This window comes from Temnothorax americanus, unplaced genomic scaffold (genome assembly GCF_048541705.1).
Source record: "Temnothorax americanus isolate GAGA-0224 unplaced genomic scaffold, ASM4854170v1 Scaffold29, whole genome shotgun sequence".
In the NCBI taxonomy this organism is placed as follows: Eukaryota; Metazoa; Arthropoda; class Insecta; order Hymenoptera; family Formicidae; genus Temnothorax; species Temnothorax americanus.
Window position 1 is genome coordinate 283,236 of NW_027509432.1, and position 10,752 is coordinate 293,987.

Sequence of the window (10,752 nt, forward strand, 5' to 3'; positions counted from 1 at the left end):
CTCGCGGTAGAACTATCGATTCTGCGTAGTTGCGCATTTTTTAATATAATAATTAAAAAGTGGATGCTACTTGGAATAAACTAGCTTCCGCAGAATCTTGCGCTTATCGTGGAGCGTACCGCGGGGATGAAGGAGATCAAAGGTCTTCGCTGAATCCAAGATCGCTTTCGATGGAGTATTCAGCGGGTACCTATACGTCGCGCGGGTATATACTTGGTTCGAGCAAGTATAGAATGCATCCTTCGGGGTAGAGTTTCCGGGATAGAGTTGAATTAGTCGTCTCGAGACGGCCAAGGTAGTCCGTTACGCGAGAGGACAAGGAAAAAAAGAAGGATTTGACACCATCGTCATCACATCGAGTGGTGGCCTATTATTTGTTCGGCTCGTGAGTTCGCGCGCTGCCCATTACTTAACTAAGCGTTAACCGAGTGATTCCGAGATTGTCGTTGTCGCATCGTCGACATACGGAGCCGTCCGTAGCCGCGTGAAAGATAAAAGAGGAAAGATGAAAGAAAATACTAACTTGGAGCAACGGCTTTTCTACGCGCAACTTACACGGAACGCCGCGCCGCACCACGCCTCGACCCGGACCCCTGACACCGCGTTCCTCAAGACGCAGCTGTCTGGCTGTCTCGGCATTACGAGAGGAGCCATTCTGGCGCACGTACACAGTGATTACGCGTGCTGGAATGCCCAGTTGGCAAACGGCTACCGTATCCCAGGTAATGGTGCTAAATAAATTAGTAGTTGAAAGACTTACACGTATTTTGGATAGAGTCAACACACGTGTTGTCAGTTCCCCGGGAACTGGCTAGATTTCAACGTGTTGTACTTTTTACGTATATGCCTTTCCCATTTCGCGAATGTAACGAACAACTTGTGCTATACGACATTCTGTGTACGCACGCGAGGAACATAAATCATTACTCGAGCGGAACCGATTATTGCGCGCTACGTTGCACCCCGCCCCCTCCCCCTCCTTCTCCGCGTAATTAAATACAAGTACACAAATACTCAATCATATTCCGAGTTGGGAATCGATGTGATTACAACGACTACTCGATGTTATTCGCAACTCGATCGAAGAATGAGTACGTAAGTTTGATTTATGCGCTGCTCGTAGACGTCGCGGATGAGCAATTCCGGCGAGAAAAAGATGATCGGGGCGCGAGGCGCGAGGCGCGGCGCGACGAGATCTCGGGCTCGGATCGAGTACAAGAAGGGGAGATAATTATACGCGTGTATACAGATGAGCGCGAACGATCTATGCGCTCATCGTGCGCTCGCACGTGCCGGCTGTCTACCGCCCATCTATTCACGGCCATCTACTAAGTAGTTGAAGTGCGGTGGGTAATAGTGTGACAGCTAGTAAGACGGATGTTGAGCGGCAGCACGTGCGCGTATTTGAGAGCGCCATCCTCGATGGCTCACGGCTGGTCACTTATAGGCCTAGTGGTGTATCCGGCGCAACGTGAACGCGTCATTAATTAGGTTCGGTGAGCATCGCAGAGGCTTTAACGGTATACCGGAGAGACACGTTGCCATTAACACGAACGCGAACGCCTCGAACGATTCAACATCGGTCGTATAGGCCGATCGTAACGAGGACCCGAGTCTATGCACTGTTCCATGGGGTCTCTACTTTCCATGAGAGAGAGAGAGAGAGAGAGAGAGGGGGGGGAGGGGCGAGGGGGTGAGAAAGGAGTGAGAGAGAAAAAGTGAGAAAGAGACGTTCCTCTTTGGAACGTGAACCACGGTAAATATAGGCGCAGTCGCGGCACAAATGCGGTAAAAATCTCCGGATACGTCTTGTCTGGCATAACAGTAAAAGATTAGTTTACTTACGCGAGCCCGGACGATCAATCGACACGAGCATTGCTGGAATTTTTCTTGAAAGGCCGTACGAACATCGATGGAATTCTAAAATCGAGTCAAACTGAGCTAGAAATTCATTCCTGTTTGAATTAGACAGCGTACGATGATATAAAAAAAAAAGCTTTGTAATATCTCTAAGACAACATTTTGCTAGATGTCTGGTATCGATCCGGACTTGTGTTTCTTGCTTCGAGTACAAGATAGCAGAACCACGTAGTTTCTTGGAGATACCACTTGTTCCTTATTCTTGCAAGCGTGACGCTCGCACCTGCCAACTAGTCGAACCTGATTAAGCTCTATCTTGTGTCGTCGTATGAACCGCATACCGCATATGCTTCGGCTGTAGTTTACTCGCCTTTCAGCGACTCTTTTGCTCCGCAGGTCAATTTCTTCAACTATACGATCAAAGATAGGTAGGTATACTTTCGAATTTATCGACGAGTTCTCCTATCTATTTTTATTGTCGTAGAATTAAATCGCGCATATTTTTCGGTAGAATTTCGGTAAGATGGCTTACAGAGATTTTATCACATATCTGGAATACGGCCGGAGTACTCGGGTAGCGTTAGCGTAGTGCGAGGTTTCCGCGAAGGTATACCTTGCGTTCTATCCGTTCTAGGCTATCTCAGTCGAGATTTTTAGGAGGATTTCGCACGATTCGCACAGCGATACGACCGCGACGGTCGAGATTTCCTCTTTGGTCGCTGGAGATAAATGCGAAAGGCGTTTCGCCGACGTAAAACAGTCACCCCATTCTCCCTCTTTTTCTTTATTTTTCTTATATTTTATTAGAATCGAATTTAGTTAAAGCAGGAAGCGATTTCGCGAAAGATTTTTTAACAATTTTGGGAAAACAATCTGTAAAAGTGCACAATATTAGCTGCACTACAACGAGGTTCCACCCAAAGATATTTTATATATGATTTCAAAGGCTTCGAATATGGTATTACATAAAAAAATATTACAAATCAATTTAAAAACGAAATTTGACAAACGATAAAACGTGATAAAACTAAGGAATTTTGTCGATTCCGCGCAATCCCGATGATTGTTCATACTAACTTCATTAGGTAATTAACCGCACCGCGCGCGCTCAGTTTGACTTGATTAGATCTGTCTCGTTTCGATGCGGCAACGTAACGAACGTGACAAAAAGAACAGCAGCTATACACGCAAATTAAGCAAATGCTCTTTAATCGAGTATCAAAGCTTTCGTTGCAGTTTTGCGAAGCAAGAGTCGCTTTTAGACGTTACGACGTTGATTTTAATCATTAAAATCGTTACATTGTTGCGTAAAGTGTTGCTCTTTAATGGGTCCATAAAATATAATTTACGTGGAAATTCAATTCCGTTACAAAGATCGTTGCGCGCGCTATACTCTTTATGGATTTTTGTTAACGACGTAATGAAAGCTGTAAAAAAGCTAATGAAGGATACATCGTAGGTATTACAACTGAAAAATGTAGGAAAGCTATCGTAATTGTATATTATAAAGAATAAAAGACACGAAACAATCGATACATAATTAAATTTTTAAATTCGCTTGGTTACGTTGTTATATAAGTTATTTCTAAGTTGTTATTTAATTAATCGTTGTTACAGTCATTTCATTAAGGAAAACGGAACGGCATGATCCGTATACTCTAGAGAATCTTTGCTGTAAATCCGATTGTATATCCTGCCTTTCGTTAACAGACCGGTGAATCTTTAAAAGCGTAACGTTCCGACGGTAGCAACGGAAGTTTTATTTTAACAAAAAGCACGGCTATCGTTATCGATTAGTATTTCCGGTATTCCGTATATAAGCAACGCTTCCATTTATTTACCCTTCCCATTTTTCGTAAATTTAAATATATATTTTTCAATCTTATCTAAGTTAAGTCAATACAAAAAATTGGCAACTGTACAGTTTATTATGAAAGTTAATAAAATCCCCTATATATAAAAGAACCGAAACAAAGACGAGAAAAAACGTGAGATTAAACAGGAATAAAAACGATACGATACGGTACGTATATAGTAAAAGGTTTGGTTAAATGAGAGTAAAGAATGTAAGCAGATAGCACAGAGCGCTTGAGATTCGTAAGTGCAGGCTGACGTTACCGTGGACCGTAAGGTAAACGGCCCAGTTACAGGCACTGTCCTAGTTTCCGGCACCGACGGTACATTTATATTTGTAATAAATAAAGTTTTCGTCAAATATTAAAAAAATTACAAGCAAATTAAAGAGCGTTTTTTACTGTTGATTATTGCATAAACACTTGTTATTTTTCATTTTTACTACTTAAATTATCGAGAGTGAATGGGGCGACTCGCGCGTTTCAGTGGCTCCCGAAGGGCATTCCTAGGTGACACACCTTAGTGGTAGCGAACGTCAAACTGCTGATTTTTAGTATTATGTAAGTATTAAAACGTCATAATGGTTATATGAACATGTTCAGCACGAATCACATTATCGATTAGATAAGTAATAGTTTATCTGTATGTTAGTTTTTTCCCTTAAATTCCCGATGCCAAGAAGTGCGTCACGTAATGAAGGTTATGTTTCACTTTTTGGCACAGAGTTTGTAATATGTTGCATCATCAATTTTGCTTTATTATTCTAGAAATTGAGGTAGATTTATTGATACTTGTAACTCGAAAATTTATAATAAAAAACATTTTTTATGAAAAAAATAATTCTAATGAATTTTTATGTTTGTTTGAAATTTATTAATTATTCAACACATTTTGACACTTTACGCTACAGATAAAGTTTGTTTTCTGTGTTTTATTTTCACCTATCTTATTTTTTGTATTTTAATGTAATATATAAAAAATCTGTTGTAACAGAGTAAGCACAGATAGAGAAAAAAGTGATGGAGACTTTGGACTCTTCGAAGGTAGCTAATTTTATCTCATATATCTTATATTATATGTAGTTTTTGCATAGAGGTTGGCAAAATATAATACCTTCCAGAGAGCTAATTAGTAATTAAACATTGATTATTACAGCTAAAATTATACGCAGGACAATTTAAGTAACTGTGACGTCTCGAAGTGCCGAAAATTGGGCCCGTTAGTGCCATAAAGTGCGGCAGAGCACTTCGATAGTGCCAAAAAACGCCGGCAGTAACGAGCATTATAAAAATAATTATTTATTTATTAGAACTGAATGATTTAACTAAAAATATAGGTGAATCTTACTCAGAAAGCTTTAATGCACGTGTTAAAATAGTTTGTTTGGGGTTTAACAATATATCGCGTTCGTAAATAATAGAAAATCAGGGCCGCTGCTATAAAGGTGCCTATAACTGGGCCGTTTACCTTAGATGTTACCAAGGGCAACATTTTACTCGGAAACGACGGCGAGTGAAAAAGGCGCGTTGCACCTTTAGTGTATACCTATTACCTACCTACCCTTTTGCGGTAAGAGTTTAGAATGTACGAGGTGTGCGTCTACGTTGAATCGCGGGATCTGACTGCAAAAGTGACATCATAGACTGGACGCGTGAAATCTCGTGCTCTCACGTATGAAAATTATTAAATTATCTCGCTACGCGTAATAATAAGAAAATAAAAAATCTAGAAAAATGTTGAGAGAAAAGGAATAAAAAGAAACAGATTTTTAATTCGTATATTCTTGATTTTGCGAATTTAAATTAGAGATTGAAATCTTTTTAATTCCATCCTTTACGCATATCAGGCATTTGCACACAATCATCGTAGTGCTTAATTGAGTCACGAATGTGATAATTTACGCGACAGTATTTTCTCTAATATCTATAGTTAAATGTGATTGATAACGTTGATTGTATGTATGGAAATTTGAAAATTATGTATTTTGTTTATTTTATATTTTCTAACATGCCCCCTGTCATTGGAAAATTTCAATTATATTAATTCTTTCGGTATATAACTGAATGGGAAAATTTTTACTGTCTCCCTCTTCTCTTTCTCATTTTAATTTTAATTTTAATTTTAAATTAATTTTAACTGTATAGTACACGATGCATACACCGAAAAGATAGAGCTCCTTTTTTCATTCGTTAAACGTTAGTTTTTTTCTCATTCTTTATTTCTATTATTTTTGTGTGATCGTGAAAGCATTTGCTGTCTTATTCTCTACGACTCTGTATTATTGTGGTACGCCGTAACGCTTCGCAACGAGATGAAAAAATCGTAAACTTACCACACTCGACGTTTCATCTTTCATCTCGTTCCGGATGCTAGATGCTAGCTTCTCATCCTCGCGGCGCATACGCATCCACGGAGTGATGAATTCGGTGCGATACGTACTCCAACCTTCAACGTCCGTTGACAATTTACACTCGTGATATTGCCGAAACGCTCTACATCTACGTAAATAACCAACTTTTTCGATTTTTCGATATATGTATGTATGTACGTACGTAAAAGGCATAAGCACAACGCACAAGGCACAAGCTGGTAGCGCCGCGTGACGCAAACTCTTTGAACTAATATATCCTATGCTTGGATTGCTTGGTGCTTAATTCGCGAGATGGCGTTTCCTGGATGTCGCCAGTGTCGCCGTCGTCGGCGTCGTCGTCGTCGGCACTCGGCTGACTCGGCACCGTCGCGGTTGCGTCGTCGCTCGTCGCGTCGGCACGCTTCTTTCAAACGAGCGCGCCGCGCTAAACTGTCCGAGAAATTCTTTTTCGTATAGTTCTAGGTTAGTTTTCGTTTCCGATTACAGTAATATAGTCCGCAACTCCGCGGCTCGCGGCCCGCGGTCCGTGCGCGTCTCGCGTTATTTGTTTCGCAAAAAGTGCGCGATGTCGCACAGTCACATCCAAAGTCCAAAGTTGGTTATTTACGTAGACGTAGAGCGTTTCGGCAATATCCCGAGTGTAAATTGTCAGCGGACGCGGACGCGGACGCGGACGCGGCGGACGTTGGAGGTTGGAGTTCGAGTTGGACTCCGTGGATGCGTATGCGGGGATGGGAAGCTAGCATCCGGAACGAGACGAAATAACGTTCGAGTGTGGTAAGTTAACGATTTTTTTTCATCTCTCGCGTAACTCGTTACGAAGCGTTACGGCATATCACAATATAACGCAGACTGCGCAGAGTCGTAGAGAATAAACCTCCGTAAGTTTATATTTATGCCGTGCGTCGACAACGAAGGCTATATCTAGCTTTCAAACTTTTAGAGACATCTTAGAAAACGTATCTTCATTGATTTGTTGCTTCATTATATATTATGTAAACAATGAAAAATGACACAGGATGGATTCGTACGCGATAGAGGGATCCGCGGGTTATTAAAAAATCATACTTGAAACAGTTATTTAAAACTTTATATACGCGCGTGTGCAAATGAATTATATGAAGATAATAAATGTGGATATCGGCGATATATATAAAGTGATGAATTAATAATAAGGCAGAGCCATCGACCGAGCGACCCTCGACGACGTATTTCGATAATCGCAAGCGAGAGGAGAGAATTCGAATCGGCGTCGGCGCGAGATCGGCGTACGATCGTTCGCACGGAGACGACGTAACTCCCTTCGATCCGAGTAAACCGCGATGTGATCGCGCGAAGCCGAGTTTCATTTGGGCGAGGATACACGAGGAGGACAAACGTCACGTCGTGCCAATGACTGCTAATCGCTGGTACGGTCGACCGAATAGAGTCCAAATCGATTATCCCGACATGAGATTTGCTCGATCGAGCAAAACCATCAGGGATTTCTATAGTCGGAACCGTCTCATTCCGACACCTGACCCCTGACACCCGATAGATTGGAACGAGAAGCTTTCTAACGATAAATTGTATACCCACGTTTTCATTTCGAGACAAAATACAGATGAAAGATATACAAAAAAATCATTAGCAAAAAATTAATTTGTAGCGTACGAAAAAATTGTTTACTCCGTTTTATTTTCTTATTGACGCCTATTTCTACTACCATTGCTATCGTAGTTTTATTAAACGAATCACGAGTCTACTTAATTGATTTTATTCAAGCGAAAAATGCCGCGACTTGAGACTGTTTAATTCTTGTTTTCGAACCTGGAAGAATTCCATCGTATGGATATTTATGCGCGTTTAAAGTTCGCTTAAAGTTTTGCTCACGCTTGATTAAAATTAAAGCAATTGTTTCGAAGACACGATAAATGAACATTTGACATATATCATGGGACAGAAAACGCTAACGCAATCGCCAATTAATATTAGCATGCTGCGTGGTGTTTTCAAACGTTGGATAAACGGGTAACGATATTGGCAATGTATAGGATTTGTCCGGGAGCACAACAGGTAAAATGAAAGTATACGTATGGTGCCGTAAACCGCGTGGTGTCGCGCGTACCCGATTTACAGACTACGATACACAAAGTTTTTTATCGATGAATTATTTTCGTTGCGGCACGATAAATATTTTTCTACCTTGACAAGGAAATCCTGTAACATTTATAATATTCAAAATAAATTTAAATTGGGCCACTTTTAATCTGATGTAAGAACTAAAAGAATTATTTTGCGATTCACGCGTATCTAATCTAATTGACGGGCAATTTATTATTGCTGCTATATTTTATTTTGTATTGAATGTTTGGAATTAGCAATGCGAGATACTCGGTTCGGTGTATACTTTGAAAATATTTTATATAAAAAATTTTTATCTTTAAAACTAAATAGTTTTAGTCTTTGAGGCGATATCTTTTTATTTTTCTCTCTCTCTCTTATTGCTGAGAGGAGTACAGTGTTTACTATCAGGATTTATTCCTCAGATCAGTAAAAAGGATTTTATGTACATAAAAATTAAGTACAGATATTATCATAAAATAGCTTTTAATTAATAGTATCGCATCGATCGCCTAGTTTATAAATTCGATGCTTTTAAAATTATCTTGTATTCGCGAATACTTTTCTCAAGCGTCGCCACAGAGATTCTTAATTTTGTGCACAAATCTTCAGATTTGCAAATAGCTTATGTTTATCATCGATATTGGTAGCTAATACGAATACGCTGTCAACGATGCGCAATAATTTTTACATCTTGAATTACTTCTTACACCTTTAATAGCAATTTAAGATTTAAACACATTTTTTTTTACATTTGATCGAAACAATTGCATCTCGTGTTTTTCCAAGCTATTCGTGCTTGGACATCTCTTGCGTCCCTATATTAGGCATTCTTGTTTTCTTTACCGTATGCCGTATGATATCGTGGAAGTGAGGTTGATACCCCGGGATTGCTTTACTTCCCGAATACTCAAAAGGAAATGCCACGCACGGAAAAAGAGAGGGAGGGGCAGAGGGACGCAGAGGGAAGGGGAAGGGGAGAGTGCGCGTATACAGACACGTATATAAATTTCCGTTCTCGGCTCGCAACTCGGCATCGAGTTTCGTGCGAAATGTCGCGAGATCTTTGAAACTCAAGACTCGGAAAGTGCGCCGACTTCAGCCCCGGCGACGTTTGTCGGAAAGAAATTTTTCTTTACCGCCGTTTATATACATGTCGCGGGAACAACACCGGGGATTTAACTTTGCACTCTTTCGTATGATATGCGAACAATCGTCGTCGTATTTCGACGCTTAAACGCTACACCATTTAAACGTATAACGTACCACCCGACGTCGCTTTATCACGGCGATAGATCAGTTATCCGAAAGAGTCTTTGCATTATTTTAAAACAAGCGTTTCTTGGACAGCGTGATTACATGTTCGTGTACAAAAAAAAAACGATGTGAAGGACGATGCAATCGAATAAATAATGGACAGTATAGTATCCATTAGATCGATATAAAACTCGCGGAACTTTGTCTAGACGGAGGTATAATCGTAGGCGACGTGAGTTTTAAATTTATGATCGAATATGAATGCAGAGCTCGGTGCATCGCGGTATATATACTTTTCTCACGAAAGCGCATTTTATTACGGTGCAATTTGAAAAACATATAATTTGGGTTGTTCGAAAAAGGAGATTCGCTGTGCGAGCGAATCATGTTAACTACTTACAATTAGTATTAAAGGTGGAGATGAAAGGGGGCGACTTTCCATACGAATTGCTAATCACTATACTGAAGACTGCGCAAATTTATGTGCATTAATGGGCGTCGACATTATACTTCTACTATAGATAGTTAAATCATTAGAGATACGAGCAATGTGACCTCTGTTCGCAAATCGTTGTTTATTTCCGACTCGTTAATTAAAAGTCTAATTAGTACCACGTCAATTAATGAGAATTCCACTTTTGCTGGGCTCTACATAGCCGTTCGCTGAGAAAAAGGAAAATGTTGACGACGTTTTCGTGGCATTGTGTGACGACCAGCAATTAGAGACTTCTCGTGACCTGTTTTTTGTCATTATTTATTTATACGATGTAATGTACAATTTTTCCAGCAAGAGAGACTTGAAGCGAATTTAATCTCTTAGCAACGTTGAAATCATAAAACTTTAAAAAAGTTATAACGTTTTGGGATTTTTTGGGAATACACATTCTTGCTATTAAAACAGTTTTTAAAGCATTAGACAAAATTAATTATAGTTTAATATATATATAATTATTTGGCCAACGATATCTAAAAATGTAATTTCTGATTAAATTTTTTACTCTTTGTCGCAGTAAAATTGAGGACAATTTTATGGTAAGCGAAAACCGTACGCTATGAGAAAAACCTTATTAGAGGTAAACTAAAATTGGTTTCTCTATATATCATATACATTGATATTAGCGGGCTCGTCTCCGTTCCTAGCTTCAGGACGCAGTTAATCGAATTACCTTTGGTACCGTAAAGTAACGAAGCCGAAAAGGGGGGGGGGCTATATAGTGTGTGTGACCCCATTAATAGTTGCTTCCGAGAAGTTAGATACGCGATACGTTCACAGTAAGGAATAAATTTTGACGGTTACGATGAGGCTC

General features: G+C 39.9%; 2 protein-coding genes and 1 long non-coding RNA gene across 6 annotated transcripts in view; 2 read left to right on the forward strand and 1 right to left on the reverse strand.

Annotated features, from left to right (window-relative positions):
- M (zona pellucida domain-containing protein miniature) overlaps positions 1-10,752 on the reverse strand; it is a 267,575-nt gene that overhangs the window by 25,860 nt on the left and 230,963 nt on the right. The window contains exon 1 of one of the 3 annotated variants that reach the window (XM_077410716.1): positions 6,047-6,308. The exons of the other annotated variants lie outside the window; for them this stretch is intronic. The gene's annotated coding sequence lies outside the window, so the exon portion shown is untranslated. Of the gene's footprint in view, positions 1-6,046; positions 6,309-10,752 lie in introns of those variants that run through there. 3 annotated transcript variants of the gene reach the window in all.
- On the forward strand, positions 3,984-5,178 carry LOC143899834 (uncharacterized). 2 transcript variants are annotated; one of them, XR_013257613.1, is made up of 4 exons: positions 3,984-4,037; positions 4,175-4,274; positions 4,708-4,757; positions 4,870-5,178. It is a non-coding gene; the product is annotated as an uncharacterized LOC143899834 (long non-coding RNA). The 2 variants fall into 2 exon arrangements; XR_013257612.1 differs by having other exon boundaries at positions 4,708-5,178.
- The window catches only part of Sol1 (CUB domain-containing protein Sol1), a 232,044-nt gene continuing 227,756 nt past the window's right edge, over positions 6,465-10,752 (forward strand). Inside the window, exon 1 of the mRNA XM_077410713.1 lies at positions 6,465-6,862. The gene's annotated coding sequence lies outside the window, so the exon portion shown is untranslated. The remainder of the gene's footprint in view (positions 6,863-10,752) is intronic.